This window comes from Monodelphis domestica, chromosome 7, assembly GCF_027887165.1.
Source record: "Monodelphis domestica isolate mMonDom1 chromosome 7, mMonDom1.pri, whole genome shotgun sequence".
In the NCBI taxonomy this organism is placed as follows: domain Eukaryota; kingdom Metazoa; phylum Chordata; class Mammalia; order Didelphimorphia; family Didelphidae; genus Monodelphis; species Monodelphis domestica.
The window spans coordinates 180,861,882-180,885,535 of record NC_077233.1 but is presented as its reverse complement, the minus strand read 5'-3'; the positions used below and the strand labels follow the sequence as shown (position 1 = coordinate 180,885,535).

Sequence of the window (23,654 nt, the reverse complement as noted above, 5' to 3'; positions counted from 1 at the left end):
AAAATTTTATTATCATGCAAAACACACTTCCATATTGGTCATTGTTATAAAATCACACTCATATAAAACCAAAACTCCAAAATAACACGATAAATAAACTGATGTGAAAGATAGTATGTTTTGATCACCATCCAACTGACTCCAACAGTTCTTTCTCTAGAGACAGATGGCATTCCCCATCATAAATCTTTCAGGATTGTCCCAGATCAATGTTTTGCAGTGAGCAGCCAAGTTTTCACCATTAATCATTGCACAATATTGCTGTTACTGTATACAATGTTCTCCCCATTCTGTGTATTTCACTCTGCATCAGTTCATGTATACCTTTCCAACTTTTTCTGAAATCATATGCATATCATTTCTTCTAGCATAATAGTATTCCATCACCAACATGCACCACAATTTGTTCAGCCATTCCCTAATTGATAGACATTCTCTCAATTTCCATTTCTTTGACCTTTCCTAGAGATAAATATTTTTGAACAAGTAGGTCCTTTCCCCATTTTATGACACTTGTCAAGTCTTGTGTCCTATCTCTATATATCTAAGATCAATCCCCTGCTCTCCATACTGACAACCAACACATCACCTCCCCCCTAGATTTCTGCAATAGCCTCCCTTAATTGTTCTCCTTGTCTCACTCTCTAACTTCTTCAAACTACCCTCTAAAAAGTTGACAAATTGAGCACAGTTCTGACCATATCTCTCCTCTGCTCAAGAAGCTTCAAGATACTTTCCTACTGATTCCTCTTCAGTACTTTTTAGCCTTTCATAATTTACTCTAGCCTACCTCTATTCCCCATCTTTCTGACTCTGCACAAGCTATCTCTGAATCCTCAAAAGTTCTCCAATTTTTCATGTTTGCTCCTACTCATACATAAAATTCCTGCCACCTTTTGAGACTTAACTCCAGTGCCACTTCCTATATGAGGTCCCATCACGCTAATCCCTTCTAATTGTTAGTGTTGTCCCTCCCCTCATTCCTAGCCCCACAACCCTACCCTTATAATTACTTGGCATTCATTCTGTATATATTTATATCAGCCTATGTTATTCATTTGTTGCCTTGCCACCTCCTACCCAAAGAATATAAGTTCTTTGAAGTCAGGAATGGTCTCATTTTTGTCTCTATAATACCACACACACAGTGGATGTTTTTAAATGTTTGATGAAATGAACATTTGGATTTATTGCCATCAAGAGACAAGAAGGTAGAGTCAGGTTAGTGACTTCTTTTATGTGTTATGATTCTTTGATTCTTTATCATGAGGAATTTTTTTTAAAACTTTGTATTCCATTGCTGTAAGGGGTTTAGCAGAAGCAAGCTAAAAGCAGGAGAACGTGCAGGCCAACATTCTGAAGCACTCAGGAGCTAAGAGTGAGTACAGAGTGACAGTTGACTCACTGGGAAGAAGACAAGGGAGGTGGCTCTCTCTGAAGGAAAAAGACTTTGAAGCTGTCAGGAAACTGGACCATCTTGAAGGAGTGGTTGAGTGAGTGATTACCTCATACTGGTGGACAGTGTGTGTGTGTGTTAATCATCATTCCCCTCTTGATCCTGTGTGGATCTGCAGAGCTACTCTTCTTACTGGGACTTCAGCTTGACCCAAGAGGACTCCAATTGTGTGAGATTCTTTGACCCTTGGTTTCTACTCCTACCATACCCTCCCAAATCTTATTTAATAATTTAAGAACTAGTTTAGAATAGTTATAGGAAGTTATAAGTATTTTAATCTCTGTTTGGGGTTAGAAGGTAGTTGTTCCTTGATCCCCTTTCCTCCTCCTTTAACTAAATAAAACTGCTAATTTTATTTAGTTTTTAACCCTTATTTAACCCCCTCCTATTTCAATCGTCAATAAATTTCCCTCTCCTGTTCTATAGTACTCAATTATATTCTTCTTCATTAGCTAATCATCTTAAAATACCACTTTCATCATATCACCCAGAACTAATTAATGACCTGTCATTTTCCAGAGCAATGTTGTCCAACTACAAGTTTGCCATGAACTTTCACTATCAAAGACAGAATTCTTTAAAACTATGTTTTTTTTGTTTTTGTTTTTGTTTTTTAGTTTTTAAAACATTATTTTATTTGGTCATTTTCATACATTAATCATTGGAAACAGATCATTTTCTTTTCCTCCCCTCAACCCCCCCACCATCCCTACCCTAGCCGACGCATGATTCATCTGGGTATCACATGTGTCCTTGATGTGTCCTTGCTCTAAACCCATTTCCTTGTTGTTGGCATTCGCATTAGGGTGCTGATTTAGGGTCTCTCCTCTACCATGTCCCCTCAACCTCTGTAGTCAAGCAGTTGCTTTTTCTTGGTGTTTTTACTCCCTCAGTTTGTCCTCTGCTTGAGGATAGTTTTTTTATTTTTTTTTTTCTCGTAGATCCCTGCAGATCGTTCAGGGACATTGTAAAGCCATTAATGGAGAAGTCCATTACGTTCTCTTGTACCACAGTGTGTTAGTCTCCATGTACAATGTTCTCCTGGTTCTGCTCCAATGGAAAGTAATGAATGCTGGAGGGGATGTGGCAAAGTAGGGACATTAATGCATTGCTGGTGGAGTTGTGAATTGATCCAACCATTCTGGAGGGCAATTTGGAACTATGCTCAAAGGGTGATAAAAGACTGTCTGCCCTTTGATCCAGCCATAGCACTGCTGGGTTTGTACCCCAAAGAGATAATAAGTAAAAAGACTTGTACAAGAATATTCATAGCTGCACTCTTTGTGGTGGCCAAAAATTGGAAAACGAGGGGATGCCCTTCAATTGGAGAATGGCTGAACAAATTGTGGTATATGTTGGTGATGGAATACTATTGTGCTCAAAGGAATACTAAAGTGGAGGAATTCCATGGAGACTGGAACAACCTCCAGGAAGTGATGCAAAACTATGTTTTTTTAAAGAACTTGAAAAAGCTGCAGAGTATAATCAATTTGTAGATAATTTGAATATTTTACTAGTTTTTCCTATAATTTGGTATGGGAAACTCTAACTCTATGTGGCAATATACATAAAATGCATAACTTAATATTCAAACCTTAGTCTTTTCTCCTTAATTCTAACCTCCACAAAGAAAATGAAAATAAAACAACAGGAAGAGCAGAAACATTTAAATATGATAAAACCAAGAGATGCGACAAGTGGATTCCCAAGATGCTTCAAAACAATTCTTTAGCTATAATCAGGTCTATAAACTGAAAATGTCTTCTTGTTGTCTGTCTCAGCTTCTTTGCTCAATCCATTCCTACGTGGATTGTTCTTCTCTGGTCAGCTTCACTGAGGCAAACCCTAACTCTTCCTTGAAGGGCCAGCTCATGTTCCATATCCCTCGTGAAACCTCTCCTGACCATGCTAACTCAATGATCTCTTCTAGATTAATAGGATTGTTATGTGGTAGATTTAGAGCTGAGAGGGACCTCAAAGGTCATCTACTCAAGCACCATCATTTTATAGATGAGAAATTTCAGACCAAAAAACTTCTTGTCCAAATGGCTTGCCAAAAGTGACATAGTAAGAAGCAGAGATGTTTTGTTTTGTTTTGACTTGGTTTTTTGCTACTTTGTTGAGTTCTACAGAGGGCAGTAGGATATAAGAAATGCCTTGCCCCAACTTTATCCTGATTTTCTTGTAACGTAAATTATTTAAGTTTTATGTTATCTCTGGGCCTTTAATAGATTTTGGGAGCCAAAGAATGAATACATTAAATGATGCCCTTCAGGTTTCCTAAATAAGATGGACCATAACCATCCTTGATAATAAGGGTTTCAATGGTTATCTCAACAAAGTCTAGCACTAAGCTACCACCACTGTCTCTTTCAATAACAGATCACATAGAATACAGAATCCATAACAATAGGTAATGAAATAGAATACAGATTTTAAAATAATGGAGGTGATATTGGGTCCTAATGTACTCTTATCCTAGGTAATTCATCTCTGGAGTGTTAAGTATAATTCTAGGCACCACATATCAAGTAGGACATTGATGAACCAGAATGAAAACTAGGATCATAGGGAAATTCAGAATAAAGAAGAATTGAAGAACTAGGAACATTTATCCTGGAGAAAAAAAAGAATAAGGGATCTCTGACTTCAGGGTTTTTAAAGGCTCATGAGGAAATAGGTTTTCTCTAATAACTCTCCAAAGAGCAGAATTAGGACCAATGGGGGAAAAAATTAAAGACTATTTCATCTAAGTATTTGGAATAATTTCCCTAAACTGAGAGGTATTAAAAAAAAAAGGAATAGGCATCTAATTAAGTAATAAGTTCTCTACCACTGGAGTTATTCAAATATAACCTAGAGTCAGAAATGTTGGACTATATGATCTCTAAGATCCCTTCCAACCATGGTAAAGTCATTTAACCTCTCTGAGTGAGCCTCAGTTGATTCATCTATAAAATGAAGTTCCCTATAGTCCAGTCACACTGACCTTCTTGCTGTTCATCTTACAAGGTATCCCATTGCCAATTTCTGTTCCTTTTCACTAGCTGTCTTCCATGCCTAGATGTCATTTCTATTTCTCTTATTCTCTTTGAACTCATTTCCTTCAGGATTTAGCTCAAATGCCACCTTGTACTTGAAAACTTTTCTAATTCCCCTATTTATTAATGCCAACAATGACATAATCACCCTGAATCTATTCCATATGTATACTCATATAATAATATTAACTAATGCTTTCTCATATAATAATACTATTGTATAAAATTTTTAAGATTAGCAAAGTACTTAATCTCATTTGATCCTCAAGACAACAACCCTGTGAGGTTCATGCTATTATTATCCTAATTTTGCAGATGGGGAAATTAAGACACAGAGCTATTAAGTGACTTCTCCAGGGTCACATAGTCAGGATTTGAACTCGGGTCTTAGGTGTCCAAGTCCAACACTCGTATCTATTGCTCAATTTAACTACCTAACTACACCTATTTTCTCACCTGACAGAATAACTCTTCCTTGAGGGAAGCCACTATATCACCTTTGTCTTTGTATCCCTATCACAATGCCTGGCAAAGAGTAGGGCTACTTAATAAATGCTTATCAATTGAATGAGGAAAACTAGGAATCAGAAGTGCCACAAAATCTAATAGAAAAGAGAGTACTTGAAAAAGGGAATTGTCAATAGAATCAAACATTTAAGAGCACTAAAGACGGATGAGGACTGAGAAAAGACCCTTATGCTGTTCCTCCACAAATGCACATGAAAAAAATGCACATGAAACAAATTATAATTGATAACTGCTGGTGCTCTCTGTTACTTATAGGAACATAGAATTTAGTTCTACAATGAACTTTAGAGATCATTTTGTCAAACTTTCTTCTTTGACAAAGTAAAAAAAAAAAATGAGGTCCTGAGAAGGAGGTGGCTTACTTACCCACGGTTATATAATAAAAAGCCAGGATATGAATGCAGGGCCATATGATTGTCTAATCAGAAGCTCTTCTCACCATATACCAGCTACCTCTCTTCAATGATTCAAAAATTACATCAGCTTAAATATAGAATATGTTTGAATAGTGTAATCAATTGCATTATGGAGGGAGGCAAAAATACAAATGTAATATTAATTTCTGAGGTATCTCTCCTTGGGATCTCTGTAAATAGCAATCCCAACCCTAGTAAAGCACTTATCATAGTGTCTGGTACGTAGTAAACACTATATATAAATGTTAGCTATAATAATAACTATTGTTATTATTATTTTTAGTTAGCTAATTATTTGTTCCTGATAAGACTTGGTTGGAACATCTTTCCATGTTTCCATACAAAGTTAAAATCCTGCCTTTTTGAGATATTTATATCACTTCTCTAAAGCATTGTGTTATTTCTAATGATCTCCAGTCAAGTATCATGGGTTCATGGTTTTAGAACTAAAAGGGACATTAGAGTTCACCTAGTCTAATTCCCTGTGTCAACATAGAGTCTAGAAACCCCAAACTTATAGCTTAGTAAGATCTGATGAACCTTAAGTTTTAGGACTAGATTGTAAGTTGGAGACCCCAAAGCTTGTACTTGTTCCCTTCAGGGTGGATTCTCACAGGAACAGGGAACAAGTACAAACTCTGGGGTCTCCAACTTACATACAATCTATTCCTAAAACTTAGACTTCATCAGATGTTACTAGGCTACAAGTTTGGGGTTTCTAGACTCCATGTTGACACCTCATTTTTACATTAGAGAAAACTGTGGTCAAAATGATTTGCCCAAGGCCCCATGGATAGTGACAAAATCAGGATTTGAATTCAGATTCTTTGATTCTAAAACAAGTATTTTTTGTACTATTCTATACTGTCACTCACCTTTTTAACAAGCTATGCCTTATAGCATAGAATATAATTCCCTTTAGAAGGCAAAAAAAAAAGAAAAGAAAAAATCAGAAGCCTTGGTGGAATAATGAATAGAGTTAGATTTGGAATTGGGAAGATGAATTCTTAGCCTGCCTCCAACACTTATTAGCTATGTGACCCTGTGTATACTACTTAAATCTCTCTGAAACTCAACTTTCTCATCTGTAAAGTGAGTAGGCTAGACTATGACCAATAAGGACCCTTCCAGTCCTTAAATTTGTGATCCTATGAAATCAAAATTATATGGATAATATTTAATACACTATTTATTAATTGTACAAAGTATGAACCTTTATATGTGAAAACATTTACAAAAGGGAAGTGCCCATTTCAGTCCAGTCTTTATTTTTCTCCAGACTCTACTCTGACCTCTCTAGATTTTCTTCACCTTCCCCTCTTCTTCACTTACCCTTCTCTTCTTTTTATCTCCTGATTATGTGTTGTATTCCTCCCAGTTCCTTGAGGAGATTTTTTTTGGTCCTTCTTTGTATATCCATTGCTTACAACAATGGTTGACATATAGTAAGTGACATATAGATGTTCTTTGACTTGTTAAATTATTGTTCCCTCAAGACTTGTCAATCTTCTTTATATCACTACAATAGCAAGTGCCAAACTGGGGTTAAAATTTCTATTTCTTGATTGCAAACCCAGCCCTCTTTCTGGCATAGCAATAATGCTGGTCAGTGATGGGTGGGAAGAATTAAACACTCTTTTCAGAAATTAGAATCATATCTCTATCTCAACTGCTTTTTCCATCACCAAATCATCCAAATGAGAATGGTAAAGGTTGGAAGGTCCCTACAAACCTTTTCCCAGAGTCCATAAACCCATAGCAGCATTTTTGCTCACCTTTCCCAAGCACATGGGCTGCCTTGGTCTTCCAATGAACCTTGGAAAATCAATTCCAGGTATATTGTAACTGGTCAGCTTTCAACCATTTTCAATCTTGGGAACCTACAAAAATAGCTAGGCTCTAATGCATATTTCAGGTTAGGTTTGTTTATTTTTACTTGCTTTATGCCAACAGATTAATTTCCCAAGAGGGGGAAGCAAAGCAAAAAGCTGTTGCCAGAAAATAGAAAAATACACTTTAGCTTCTCTCTTTATTGCCAGAGGAAAGGTGTCTCGAGGGGATCCATGATTGGCTTTCTGAAGGAAGGCCAATGAAAGAGTGACATTTCCCATGAGTGGGCAAGGTGTTAAGAGTTTCTTCTTACAACCAGACCTAGAAGGCTCAGGGCAAGGCAAGAACATTTTTTTTCCTAGTTGAAGATTTCAACAATATTTTAGCCTTGTAATGAAAAGAAAGAGAGGTATGTTCATGCACCAATCCTAGCCAATTTTCAGTCATCAAAAGATAACTATCTAGGGGGCAGCTGGGTAGCTCAGTGGATTGAGAGTCAGACCTAGAGACGGGAGGTCCTAGGTTCAAATCTAGCCTCAGACACTTCCCAGTTGTGTGGCCCTGGGCAAGTCACTTGACCCCCATTGCCTAGCCCTTACCACTCTTCTGCCTTGGAGCCAATACATAGTATTGACTCTAAGACGGAAGGTAAGGGTTTAAAAAAAAAGATAACTATCTATGTACGATAAGTTCATGCACATACACATATACACATATACTGCAAGTTCTCACCCATTTTGCATGTTGTATTTGCAATTTCAAAACTATACACTACAGGTTCTCACATATGTGCTACACATTCACATGACTGCCATGCAGTCACATAAAGTTGCTACGTTCCCATATAAATTAATATGAACATTGTAATCACACTATATTATATATAGTGTGTTAACACTACCTGGTACATCTGGTAGGTGCTTAATACATGTTTATTGATTGATTCTTACAAAAACCGTGTAAGGTAGATGCTATTATTTCCTCTATTTGAAAGATGGAGGAACTGAGATTTAGAGAGGTTGTGACTTACCCAGAAGTTTCCAAGGGAGAATTCAATCCTAGACCTTTTCCCACTACCTGATAGTCCTGAGATAACATGTAAGGAAGAATAGGTCATCTTTCCTGTCCCTCCTGCATTTCTCAGACCCAAGATTTGTGCTAAATACCAACCATAAAAGATTTTGCTTCATAAAATCTCATTTTCATCATGTCAGTCCTCAGATAAAAGCTTCTTAGGTTCTCCATTACCAAGAGAATCAACTTTCCAATGTCTACATATGAAACCCAAGCTTTTTGGCCTATCATTCAAGCCATTCCATGATCTATCCCCAAGCTGCCTAACTAGCTAACTGCCAACTGCTTTTTCTTAGGAACTCACTCATGAAGACAAATTGCTCTGCTACTGCCCACGAAATGCCCTTCTTTCCATGCCTTTTTCATGGTGAAGCCATTAAGTGGATTTGCTTGCTGTCTTTTCACCTATCCACCTTTCCCATCACCCCTACCAGGAAACCTTTCCTGACCACTATAACTCACAACAACTTCACCCTCCTCTAAACTAAACTTAAATAGACTCATCTTAAAACAAACATTTATAAAATGCCTATTGTAGATACAGAGGGGAAATAAAAATAGGACACTGACTACAAGAAAAATTTATTTTAATAAGGGAGTCATATAATCAGATAAAAAAGTAAAGGGAGAGAGTATTTAGTACTGGTGAGATTAGAAAAAAGATAAAGATTCTAAAATGAAGCTGTATATTCTAGATAAAGGGAAGAGCTTATATAAAAGACATGAGAGCATGAGAAAAAAATGTGTAGTTTAAGAAAAAGCTAGTGTTAGTTTAATTACATTGTAGAGCTCAGAAAGGTAGGTATTTCACACCTATGTATTATGAACTCTTGGGAATATGCTAGAAGTTTAACCCTAGGGCTATAAGTTCCTACCTATATAACTCTAGCTCATACCCATTATCCTATGAGTTCATACCTATACAGTGTGTCTATACAGTGTGTCTAAACACTGTAGGTATGTTATACCTACAGAATAAGTGCATGCCTACAAGCTACAATTTGACAGATATTATAAAAGCAGGTTAACATTTTTAAACTAATTTTAAACATTATCTTTTTGGATCTAGTACTTAGTATACAGCCTGAAAAAAACAGGTGCTAAATGTTTATTGTCCTTATAAGATAGGTGTTACTATTATATTTACTTGAAAGATGAGAAAAATTAGTTTCAAAAGGCTGTGGCTCATCCAGAAATTTCTGAGGCACCTTTCCATAGCAGAGATTTTTTACTTTAGCCTAAATCCAAAATATTATCTACTACCCAATAGCCTTGGAATAACATATGATGAAAAATAGGTAATATTTCCTGTCCTTTCTATATTTATCAGACCCAAAATCTGTGTTAAAAAAACAAACACAAAAGATTATTCTTCTTGAAATATCTTTTTCATCCTGTTGGTCCCCAACTCAAATCAATTTTAGGGTCTCGATTATCCAGATGATCAACTTTCCACTGTCTACAAATTAAAACCCAATCTCTTTGGCATGGCATTCAGGCTCTTCCATGATCCATCCCCAAACTGTCAGGTCTGTTCATTGCCCACTACTTCCCCTAGGAATCCACTCATACCACCAGGTCTTTTACTGTCCACTATATATTCATCTTCCTATGCCTTTGTTCATGTTGTTCCCATTACCCGAATTTACTAGCTTTCTTTTCACCTATCCAACCTCTACCTGTCACCTAATCCCAGCAAGTCTTCTCTAATCACTATGCCATACAACAAGTTCACTTTCTTGTAAACAAAACTCAAATGGGATCATCTCAAGTCAAATACTAATCAAATGAAAAGAAAAAGAGCACTACTGACTATGAAGAGCTTGTATTTTAGTTAGAGATGCATATAAAAAATAAAGAAGTAGAGGAAGAAAGCATTTAGTACTGGTAAGATTAGAAGAATGATAAGGATTCTAAGAAGAAGGTATATTTTAGATATTGGGAGCAGCTTATAGAAAGACTTAGAGACAAGAGAAAGAATGCTCATCTTAGGGAAAAACCAATGGGCTTGTTTAGCTGCATTGTACAGGTCCCAATGTAAGTTGTTCATGCCTAGGCACTACAATTTCACACCTATGCACTCCAATTTCATGCTTGCAGTCTTTGATAGCTTGAAGTCTTGAAAGGACTTGAAAGGAAGTCTTGAAGAAACTATCTTTCATCCTCTACTACATAGTCCTATATCTATGCCTTTGTGTTTGCTCCCATGGTACATTATGAGTTCACACCTATGTACCACCAAGTTCATTCCACCAGGCTATACATCTGTCCGAATTTTGTGCTGCAAAAATCATAACTGTTACAGACTACATATTATACATTTACATCTATTCATATTCACATGCATATATGATATAAATTTCACATCAATATATTATTGTATGTTCATAAACTACAGGCTCACTGTTATATGGACTGCAAATTTACACATACACAAATATGTATATATAAATATATTATAAGTTCCTATATACATAAATACTATAAATTCCCATATATATTAAAAATTAATGCATGTGCTTGTGAGTGTTATGTGAACTTGGAGAAGCTTGTAGTATATATAAATGTGCAGTATGTACATGTTTACTTGTAGTATACATGTGGGTGAAACTGTAGTATATGTGTATAAACTTGTTCATATACACTATATAAATAGTAATAGAATACAATATATAAATACTAAAGGAATTTGGTTTTTCTGACTATACACACTTTTTTTTACAAGGGTTTTGTTCTTTCTTCAATAAGGATCTGAAATAGGATTTAGAAAAAGTAAATTTGGGGGAAGCTAGACAGCTCAGTGGATTGAAAGCCAGGCCCAGAAATCAGCCCAGAAATTTGACCCCAGAAATCTGGGGTCAAATCTAGCCTCAGACATTTCCTAGCTATGTAACCCTGGGCAAGTTACTTAATCCCTATTGCCTAGCCCTTACTGCTCTTCTTCCAACCAATACACAGAAGGTAAGGAATTTTTTAAATTAATAAGTCAGGTATTAGATATAATTTTAGAGGTCAGCTGGGTAGCTCAGTAGATTGAGAATCAGGCCTAGAGAAGGGAGGTCCTAGGTTCAAATCTAGCCTCAGACCCTTCCTAGATGTGTGACCCTGGGCAAGTCACTTAACCCCCATTGCCTAGTCTTTAACCACTCTTTTGCCTTAGAACCAATACATAGTATTGATTCTAAGATGAAAGTTAAGGGTTTAAAAAAAAAGTAAATTTTCATTAATTGACAAAATAAAATTTAATTTTTAAATCCATATAAAGAAAAACTGACAATAAATATATATACAAATATATACATTTATGTATATACCAAAAAGAGTCCAGGCTCTGCACTACTGGGGAAAAGGGTTTTGCTATTATTTGGTGATCTGGGAGTTTTCTCAGTAGTCCATTGACTGCCCCTAAGCTCAGTAAAGAACCAAGCAAAAGCCAGAAGTGGGAATATAGATTTTAGATGTTACATTAGAGTTGGAATGGACCTTAGAGATGATCTAATCTAGTCCCCTCCATTTTGCAGAGAAATAAACTGAGACCTAGAATTAAATGATTTCCCCAAGCTCAACGGAGTAATAAGCTTTAAAAGTGAGAACTGACCAAAGGTCTTCAGACCACAGAGCCTCTTGCTCTTTCCAGTGTGCCTTTGAGCTGCTTCTCCTACACAGATGTTCCATTTCATCTCATTAGGCACTATTGAAATCTTTGTAGTAGCAAAGGGGTTAGCTCCCAGAAGAACACTGCTTTTAGATAAATGACCTCTTATAAAGTGGAATCACAAAGCAACTTACTTTGTAATTCTGATGATAAGCCTTCTTCTAGTTCCAGCTTCAGATACAGATACTCACTTTCTTCTCCTCTTCTTGGAAACCTCATTTATCTTAGATCTTAGACAATGTAATTGGCTCAGTTTCCCAGGCCACAATAAGCCAAGTCCTCTCTTAGCATTTGGAGAGAAACTGTAGCCAACTGTAAGTCTAAATCATAGGATCTTATCTAAAAGGTTTTTCAGCCACATCTGCCCTTGCTACAATCAATCCTACAAACAGTAAATTCCCTAAAGCAAGACTATGATGATGTCTCTCTCCACTTTCAAAACCTTCAGGGATTCCATATTGCTTATTGAATAAAATCTAAGCTCTTTTAACTTAGCATATTCAAAATGCCTGATCTCAGCCTACATGTCCAATCTTCCCTTTGCCATCTTCTATGGTCCAGCCAAAGACAATAATTCACCATTCCTTCAACGTGTTTCGTATTTTTACAGCATTTGTCACATGTATAATCTAGTCACCCATGTCCACCTGTGGCAATCTCAGCCATTCTTCCAAGCCTAGCTTAAATGACACCTCCACAAAGCCTCCCATGATTCCTCTAGTCAAAACTAAAAGCAATTTCTTTTCAAGTTCCAAATGCTCACAGAAGCTATTCATAGCCCCTTTTATGCACTTAGATATATTTGCAAAGGATCTGACATTTCTAGTGTGAGAATTCTTTCCAGATATGAAGACTATAACCTGTCTGTGACTCAGTAAATCATTAGATGACATTTGGGAGATATCTTAGAGGTCTAAGCCAAACCATCATTTTACAGATAAGGAAAATGAGGTTCAACGAAGGGAAATGATTTGTCAATGGTCGTACAAGCTGTAAATTGCTGAGTCAAATTCAGAGGTCCAAGTTTGAGTTCTTTCCATTTTGCCTAGGAGAATACATAAATGGTGCCTCCTATTTAAGTCCTAAGAAGATACCTGGACAGTGAGAACTTAAGTCACTTAAGTGGAGCCACATCGCTAATAAGTTTCTGAAGTAGAATTTGAACCCAAGCTTTCTTGACTCTTAGTCCAGCATTCTATTAACTAACCCATGATATATATATAATGTATCTAGCATACACTGTTTCATTCTAAAGATATCTATGTGTACATCTTACAGAATTCTTTTTTTTTTCCTCTACAAACAGCCTGAATGCACTGGTATCTATCAAAAATTAAAACATGGAGCTAAACATTTCCATTTCATTGGCCTGGTCCACTATGGAGAAATTATGAAAGCATGAAAATAAGAATTATATAGATAAGAAAGTGGATAAATTACAATATGCACTGTTGGAGGATGTACCCTTATCAATAGGGTTATTGTTTATTGTTTAGTCATTTCATTTAAGTCTGACTCTTTGTTTTATTAGGGATTATGAAGCAAAGATACTGGAATGATATTTGCCATTTCCTTCTCCAGCTCATTTTTTTAAACCCTTACCTTCCATCTTAGAGTCATTACTGTGTATTGGCTCCAAGGCAGAAGAGTGGTAAGGGCTAGGCAATGGGGGTCAAGTGACTTGCCCAGGGTCACACAGCTGGGAAGTGTCTGAGGCCAGATTTGAACCTAGGACCTCTCATCTCTAGGCCTGACTCTCAATCCACTGAGCCACCCAGCTTCCCCCTCCAGCTCATTTTATAGATAAAGAATTGAGGGAAAGAGGGTTAAGTGATTTGCCCAGAGTCACATAGCTCATAAGTATCTGAGTCTAGATTTAAACTCAGGAAGATGAGACTCAAATTGCATGATAACTAATGCATGTTTCCATTATGGTCTGATCTATAAGAACCACTAGATCAAACCCCAAAAGTAATCCTGGAAATTAGTGGAAGGTGGCATAAGATGATATATATGTTATTTATTTATTTCACAACTTGTCTCCATAGAACACATTACTTTTCTTTTGGGAAGTCTACTTTTGCAGGATAAAGTTATCCTATTATCTTTCCAGACATTCCAGATATCACTTTTGGGAAAACTGAGCTATTGCTCATCCAACTCAAAGAAATGAGAATCCACTAATAGTTCTGGTTCTCTACCAAAGACTCAGTCAAGTGCTCTGACAATTTTGCAGCTGTGACATTCTATTATCATCCATGCAATGTCCTTACTATTTAAGATCAATCACAATATGATGAGTGGTGATATAATTGAGTGGAAAAAGGTCTGGAATCAAAGTCTGGCACTGAAGAACAGTAATACAGTAGTGAAGGGATACATTCAGACTACTTTTGGAGCTCTGTTTCTCTCTCTCTCTCTTTCTTCCTGTCTCTCTATCTCCATCTCTCTCTGTCTCTGTCTCCCTCTTTCTCTGTCTTTGTCTCCCTCCTCCCTCTATCTTTCACTGTATCTCTTTCTCTGAAATGAAACAGGTAAAAACTTCCTAATTTGCCTTAATAATGTCTTCCTTCTAAAGGTAGAGGCATCCACAAAGGAACATTCTATTTTCATCTGATTCTCACTAAAGGGAAGAACTCATTGTTAGGATATAAATGATATGAACCTTGGGAGTAAGTGACCTCCTATACTTAGTAGTATAGAAGGAAAAGAAAACCAGGCATAGACTGACATGCACCTAAGGTTTTGTAATAACAAATATGAGAGGGACTAGAGGAAGAAGAGTTGGTCCTCTGAACTAAAATTCAACTGAGCAAGTTGACCTAAGAGGATGGGAAATGTCATTAAATTCTGAAGATGCAATAGCAACAATTCTATTTGGAAGGAAATAAGAAAGTTATTTGAGAAGACCAATGTGGATACACAAGGAACTCACAAACTAACACATTTTTATTCATCTGTTTGTTTTTACATTAAAATTCTCAGGTAATTCCCTGTCTACCTCCTCTCCCCACACTAAAGGCATTATCTGACAAAAAAAGATAGATGGATAGATAGATAGATAGATAGATAGATAGATAGATAGATAGATAGACAGACAGACAGACATACAGATAGATGGATAGATATTAAATAAAATTGTGTCTTACTTATTTCTATTTATCCGTTCTTTCTCTGGAAATTGATATATACAAGTTATTCCTCAAACAATATTTCTGTGCTGTATATAAAGTTCTCTTGGTTCTACACATCTTACTCTTCATAATTTCATGTAGGTCTTTCCAAGTTTTATTTTAATTAGCCTACTCATCATTTCTTATGGAGCAATAGTATTCCATCACAATCACATGCCACAACTTGTTTAGCTATTCCCCTATTGTTGGGCATCCCTTCAGTTTCTAGTTCTTTGCCACAACAAAGAGAGCTGCTATAAATATTTTAGAACACAGAGGTTCTTTTCCTTTTTCCTTGATCATCTCAGTAAATAAACCTAATAGTGGTATTGTAAGGTCAAAGGGATACAAGAATCATCATACTTATTCCCTAACATCTCATTCCCAGATATGTTTGGAGAGGAAGAAGAAATGGCATCAAAAAGAATAAAGGCAGGAAAAATAGTTGGATCAGAACAAATATACATAAAGGAAATCCTTGGTAGAAGGAATACAATTGTAAGGGCAATCATAGATTAATTCACAGGTATTTGAATGGAGAAGATACTAAAGATATGGGGAAAGTCATAGAAGAAATCTTATCCATATAAAAAAGAGCAACCCTGAGAATATCTTATGTTCACATGTACATAATAGCATATATATCCACCCATATATCTATGTTCCCATATATATTACATGTTTATGAGAAATCTACCCATACATATTGAAGGAATTCTCAATGAAGATAATTAATAAGAAACAGGTTAGCTTTTATAAGCAATATTTCACAGTTTTCAACATCTTTACCATCATCCAATTGACTAAACTATAGAAAATTCAGTCCTGTTGCATTTATTATTTGCTGATTTTAAAAAGCATTTCATTTAGTAGAGCAAAATGCTACCTTACTAGCACTCTTCCAATAAGGTGTTGTGAAGGGTTAAATTTTGGGGTTAGGAGTTTGAACAAAAGCCAGTGCACAGTTTCTTAAGCTCAAAACACTTAGTTTATTATTAGGAAATATGGATAGGAAATAGGAAGGAGAAAAGTGAAAGTATTGTCACAATAACTTATAACTATATCCCAGATCTCAATCCTAGCTAAATTTCTCTTTAAAAAAAAAAACCTAAATCTATCTGCCTCACAGGGCAGTATCTTCTGCCAGGCTTAAGCCCTCACTCTCCTACTCTCACTATCTAATAATATAACAACTATCTATCTACCTTATCTACCCAAGTTATTAATAATCAATAAGGCTATTAAGGCCTTAATTCCATTCTCCATCTCCAACCAGTGCTAGCAGCACATCCTCTCCCCAGGAGACCCAGAGACAAAAAACAAAAAAACCTTTGCCACTCTGCAACTGACTAATTTCCCTTGGCCACACTCTTCTACCCGTCACTAACTGACAGGTGGCAAAGCAGGAGGTCTTTTACTGAAAATGATTATTGCTCCTTTTCCTCTTAAATATTAAAAAGGGAGGAGAAATTAATAAAAAATTCTCTTAACAGTGTGTATCCTTTTTTTTAAATCTATGTTAGTTTGTGAGTCCCCTAGGCATCCATATAAATCTCCTTCAATGACTTCTATTTTCTTCCTCATTGGAATTGTTTATTAGTACATCTTCAGAAAATAATTCTTAATAATTCCCTGTCTTTGAACAAGCTATGTGACTCAGTGGATAGAAAGCCAGACTTGATGACAGAAGGTCCTATGGTCAAAGTTAGCCTCAAATATTTCCTGGCTATGTGACCCTGGGCACTTCATACAACCCCAACTGTCTAGCCCTTACTACTCTTCTGCCTTGGAACCAATACTGACTATCAATTTTAAGATGGATGGTAAGGTTTTTTTTTTTATTTCCCTATTCTTGGGCTGACTTTCCCTATAGAATTCTAGTCCATGGGATCCCCAATCCATGCATGAAAATGTTCATGATCCCAGGAAAGATGTAATAACTGATAATTTGGTTTATTATTTATTAGTATAATAAGATAAACCTTTTTTATTATCAGTGCTTGATGATACATTTTAGGGGAAACATAAAACAGGGAGATATACACTTACAACTGAAATGAAGGAACTCAAGGATAGAAACCATGATGAAGAAAGATTCTTCTGAGTTTTCTGTGTTGTTGCTATTATCATGCTAGCTGCATCAAGCCTTGGAATATCATAAAGCCTCTTGGGAGAGATTATCAAAGAATTTCATTTAACCATCAATATAGGTTAAAAACTAAGTGGATAAAAGATCTACGTTACAGATTAAGATTTAGAAAACTACACCAATGAGTCTAATCTGACCTGATACCTGTTTTTGGTACATTCCATGAGCCATAGTTTTTACATTTTAAAAATAAAGTTATATTATATAAATCAAACAGTGGGACTGGATTTGGCCTTCAATCCATAGTAATGGACCCCTAATCCAGATGAACCCATATAATTACATAGATAATCTATAGTGCTTATCTATCAGAATGTATGTATGTATGTATGTAGATAGATAGATAGATAGATAGATAGATAGATAGATAGATAGATAGATAGATAGATAGATAGATAAAACTGTTGCAGAGATAGGCTTTGCATTTTCATCATTATTCCTTTCTCTATATAATGCTTTGGTAGGTTTATGACATTGTTTCTTGTTTCTCTCAGAAGTGCATCAGTGATGAAGAATGGGATATAATAGACTTATTAAATTATTGAGTCACAACTACTTAGTTCACTCTAATTCACCTGGTCTGATTCCCCCTTGTACTAGCCTTTAGTATGGTCTGGTTAGGGTTAGCTTGCCTCTAAAAGCAAAACTCTAAGTTATAGAGGAGGCATTGGTCCTTGCCCCAGATGTTCCAATTAACCTACAGTCTGAGTGAATGACTCAGCAGCCTGCTATTTTTAAAGGAGTCAGTCTTTTAGCATGCAACTGATATTTTTAATATGTAGAGAAGGACTACACTTCCTAACTGCAGTGAGACAAAGAGGAGCAAAACAATTGGTGAAGCCTCTGTGATTTAGAGATGGATTAGCTGGATATAAGAGAGAAAGTGATGCAGGACATACACCTACCTGACTTTTTAAAAGGTGACAAAGAGGGGCACACTGACTCTTGGAGTTGTGCCTTCTCCCCTTATGCTGTTTATATTAAGTTTATAATAGTCAGGCTGTGCTCCCTGGGAATTAGCCTCTGGGATACTTTATTAGTGTTTTGTCTCAGCACAGGAGCTACAGGGATAGACTGAAACACAACAATGTGGCACATGGTGTGAAGTCAGAGTACCTGGGTCCTAATTGCAACTGCCACTTACCTGCTGTGTGATCTTGGGCAACTCGCTTAACTTTTCTAGGGCTTAGCTTCCTCATCTATATAAAATGATGTGGTTGTACTAGATGATCTCTAATTTCCTTTTTGGCTCAGTTCACAGGACCCTAGATGTGGCAGCCTAATGTTCCATTTGTCCATACATCTTGGCCAAAACGACTGCAGCAAGTTTCTATCTCATTCTCTAATTTTGGTGTAGACTGTGGGAGGTGAGCTAACTGTATTCACTGCTTATTTCATGAGGAGAAAGGATGTCTAAAACAGGGCAGTGGCTTCCAGGTCAGCTCAGAACCCTAGAGCTGGAGAAAAAAGAATCAGATTCCAGCCCAGAAATAGTTTCTACTTTGGGGAGAGAGTAGGACTTGGGATCCCATGAAAGGTAAGTTCTGAGGGGACAGCTAGGTGGCTCAGTAGATAGAGAGCCAGGTATGGAGATGGAAATCCTGGGTCAGGTAGAGAGCCTCAGACACTTCCTAGCTGTGTGACCCTGGGCAAGTCACATAATCTTAATTGCCTAACTTTTACCACTCTTTTGCCTTGGAACCAATACATAATATTTGTTCTAAGATGAATGGTAAGGGTTTAAGAGAGAGAGAGAGAGAGAGAGAGAGAGAGAGAGAGAATTCTGTATTACCATGGTAGCAATAAATCTTTTTACTAATTTTTTTCTTGTCTAATTACATTTTTAATGTCATTGGCTTAAGGTAATAGTCAGCTGAAAAAAAGTGGATGGTATCTAAGTAGGTAGAGGCATGATCCAAGAAATTTGATTAGGGTCATAACCTCTAGATCAGTGGTGGTGAACCTATGACATGGGTGCCAAAGATGGCATGCAGGGCACTCTCTGTGGGCACTCACTTTCCATCCCCACCTTCCACCTCCAGAGTTCATTACTAGAAAGGCAGAGGGACTTGTACAGAGGTGCTCCCCTCCCCCTTTCCACCATGCCTGACAACATTCTTTTCACATCCTGCCCCTTTGCCCAGCAGTCCAATGGGATCACACAGGAGGTAAGGTGGGCAACTCACAGGTGGCAGAGCTGGAGAGGAGCACAGCTCTCAGGCCACTCCTCTTCCCCTCTCTACACTAGGTGAGGACATTCCTCACTTCACCTGCACCTCTGTCCAGCAGTCAAATAAGAGAGCTTCCTACCTCCCCTGTGTAGGGTAAGAGGGGGAGACATACCCAGCCTGTGGGGGTGGCACTTGGACTGGGAGTGGGGATGGGGCCCAGCACTCCATCTCTAAAAGGTTTGCCATCACTGCCCTAGAGAGATACTGAACCTGGTGCCACCCAGGCATTTATGAGTAGCTGATAATCAGCAACCTTGAGATCCTGAGAAATAGATGGCTTCATTTGACTGATACTCACAGTACTCCCTGAAAGGTGGTACCTGTACCTGTAGGAAGGGATGATACTAGTACCTCTGGGAAAGTAATACCTGTGCCTTTAGGAACATAGCTGTAGGGAAAGTGTTTAGTTGGTGTTTAGAGCTCCATATTTAAGTCTATAGGCATAGTTTTGAAAACTGGCGCTAGTTAAGTAATGTATTCATGTCTTTTGGGGGGTGGCAGGGGAATGAAATCTCTTTAAGTAAAAGGTGGCAAGTGCTACTCATATATATCATACATACATGACATGTATATTTATTACATATGTGCCATTAAGATGCAGATTTCTTCATATTAGAATCTGAGATAACTTTGCACCTTATTATGTATTTTTAATGAAGTGGATTAAAATAATGTTTTTAAGAATTCAGGATGATTTCATTATAATTCTGACATAAATGATGACATTTGAAAATATATTAAGACTAGATTTGAAGTTAATAGATTTAGTACACAGGAATGATCCATAATACCTGGAACACTATAAGTACTTTAAAAGTGCTTCCTGAATCATTTAGCACAGTAGTTCTCAAATTTTCTTTAAAAATATTGAGGACAACAAAGAGTTTTTGTTTGTGTGCATTATAGTTATTAATATTTACCATAGTAGATCTTTAAATGTCAGCATTATTATGAAAATAGGCTTGACTTTGATGGCCCCCATCTTGGGGGTACCAAAGGATCCCCAGATATTTTGAGAAGCATTAACTTAGTAGAAAGATCACTGGATTTGGGAGGCAAAGGACCTAGGTTCAAATTCTGTCTCTAATACCTACTATTTGTATGACTAGAGGCAATTATTTTGTATTCTGTGCCCTTCATTTCTCTTAATTACAAAGTAAAGATGATAGTGTATTTACCAACTATCATACAGAGTGGTTGAAAAGCTACCACTTTGCAAACCTAAAGTACTACATAAATATGAGCTCTTGTTATGAACAAGGGCTAATTAGTTAAACTAAAAATCACAGTTGGAGCAAGTCTGAAAAAGCCATGCTAGGTGCCAGTGTCGAAACCCTTATAGCTTGTTCTTAATGCGGCAAATTCCTAAAGCCCCGGAAATCAAAGGCAGCAGCAACTGCATTATTTATAGTTCATGTTTAACATTTCTCACAGGCAACTGCACCAGTTAAATGTGACCTGTGACCACCCTGCGTCACAGTGATTTAGAGAACCAAACCCCAAGATATTTTTTAAAATTAAAAAATAAAACCAACATCCCTTTTCTTTTATCAGGTGCCACGGCTTCTGGAGGTTGCTATTCCAGGCTCAGGAGTGATGGAGATTCAGGGCAGAGTCAGGGGAATCCTATCCATAATGGAATGTGCCAGGAAAATAAACTAGATATGTTCAGCAAATGATCCAAGTACCTTTTTCCCTGTGTATTCTATAAGGAATAAATATTGAGCAAAGTACATGCTGATTTATCCACTCTTCTCCTTCAAATGTTAATGAGGCACGACAGGTAAACTGTCATGCCTCACGTTGAGTATATTTAGCTCAGCATGTCCAGAATCAAGATAATCAGTCATCAAGCAATACTGTAAAGTACTTGAAATATAAGCTTTGGGCCAATTGGACCAAAGCTACTTCCCTCTAACTCATTAGATGAGGTAGGCCCATGGATAGTTGGAGCTAGAGGGAAGATGCACTAAGATCCAAAGAGGAGCTATCCTACAAAGCTGCTGGTGGCTTAAGTATCTACCTCTGGCTATCATTCAGGTTTCCATCACCCCTTGACTAAAATATTGAAACAGCCTCCTAATTGATCTCTGCATTAATTCTCTTACCACTCCAGTTAATTCTTCACATACATACCAAAGTGATTTTCCTCAAACGCAGAGATGACCAGGTCACTCCTCTGTTTGCTGAACACTAGTGGCTCCCTATTGCCTCAGGGATCAAATAAAATCTCATTTGAACTTCTGAGGTCCTTCATAACTTGGTCTCTGTCTATCATTACAAGCTTGAAATGCATTGAGCAATATTTCCCTTCCTACTTTCCACACTCTAGATAGACTGGCCTTCTCTCTGCTTTTCTCATCTTCTTGCCATCCTGCATGAATAGAATATACTCCTTTACCTCTATTTCCTAGAATTTATGTCTTCCCTTCGTGACACAGCTCAGGAACTACCATCTTCATGAAGTCTTCCCTTATCACCCCAAAATTCTAATGCCCTCAATAACTACCTTGTATTGATTTGTAGTTGATCTCTTTATATTTGTCTGTAAGTTCTTGTCATTGGAACTCTATTACTGCCAGGATCAAATATAAAACCCTGTTTGGCTTTCAAAGCCCTTCATCAACCTGCTTCTTCCTACTTTTTCAGTGGTTACATTTTATACATTCCCTCCTCCCCACGTACTCTGTGATCCCAATGACACTGTTCTCCTTATTGTTCCTCACATAAGGCACTTCATCTCCCAACTCAATTTTCTTTTTTCTAACCCTTTCCTTCTGTCTTAGAATCAATACTAAGTACCAGTTCCAAGACAGCAAAGCAGTAAAGGCTGGGCACTGGGAGCTAAGTGCCTTGCCCAAAGTCACATAGTTAAGAAGTCCTACCTAGGTGCCCCACCAACTCTAGCTATTTTAGCTATCAGTCTCAATCATCTATTCTTCCTCATCTTCATCTCCTGGTTTCCTTCAGATCCTAGCCAGAATTCCACCTTCTGCAAAAAAAGTTTTCCCCAACTCTGAGGTATCACCTCACACCTAGCAGATTGGCTAACATGACAGCTATGGAAAGTAATGAATGCTGGAGGGGATGTGGCAAAGTAGGGACATTAATGCATTGCTGGTGGAGTTGTGAACTGATCCAACCATTCTGGAGGGCAATTTGGAACTATGCCCAAAGGGCAATAAAAGACTGTCTGCCCTTTGATCCAGCTATAGCACTGCTGGGTTTGTACCCCAAAGAGATAATAAGGAAAAAGACTTGTACAAGAATATTCATAGCTGCACTCTTTGTGGTGGCCAAAAATTGGAAAATGAGGGGATGCCCGTCAATTGGGGAATGGCTGAACAAATTGTGGTATATGTTGGTGATGGAATCCTATTGTGCTAAAAGGATAATAAAGTGGAGGAATTCCATGGAGACTGGAAGAACCTCCAGGAAGTGATGCAGAGTGAAAGGAGCAGAACCAAAAAAACATTGTACACAGAGACTGATACATTGTGGTACAATCGAAGGTGATGGACTTCTCCATTAGTGGCAGTGTAATGTCCCTGAACAATCTGCAGGGATCTAAAAAATACTATCCACAAGCAGAGGATAAACTGTGGGAGTAAAAACACTGATGAAAAGCAACTGCTTGACTACAGGGTTGGAGGAGATAAGACTGAGGAGAGACTCTAAATGAACACTATACTGCAAATTCCAACAACAGGGAAATGGGTTCGAGTCAAGACCACATGTGATAACCAGTGGAATCGTGCCTCAGCTATGGGAGAGGGAAAGGTGGTGGGAGGTGGGGAGGGGAGGAAAAGAAAATGATCTTTGTTTCCAGTGAATAATGTATGGAAATGACAAAATAAAATAATGTTTAAAATTAAAAAAAAAAGAAAATAAAAAAAAAGTTTTCCCTATCCCACTTAATGCCAGTGTCTTCCTTCTAAGGTTATATTCAATTTAACCTATTACCAGAAAACATCATATAATATCTATTACATATGCATAGATAACATACATATATATATATATCTGTGTCCATGTATATATGACATGTGTGTATATGATAACATACACACTATATATGTGGAGACACACACACACACAGAA

At 37.2% G+C, this 23,654-nt stretch overlaps 1 long non-coding RNA gene across 1 annotated transcript; it reads left to right on the top strand.

Moving 5' to 3' along the window:
* Nucleotides 1-1,372: 1,372 nt before the first annotated feature.
* Nucleotides 1,373-23,348, top strand: LOC103104849 (uncharacterized). Its single transcript, XR_470089.3, has 3 exons — nt 1,373-1,493; nt 18,577-18,689; nt 21,108-23,348. It is a non-coding gene; the product is annotated as an uncharacterized LOC103104849 (long non-coding RNA).
* The last annotated feature ends 306 nt before the right edge of the window (nt 23,349-23,654 follow it).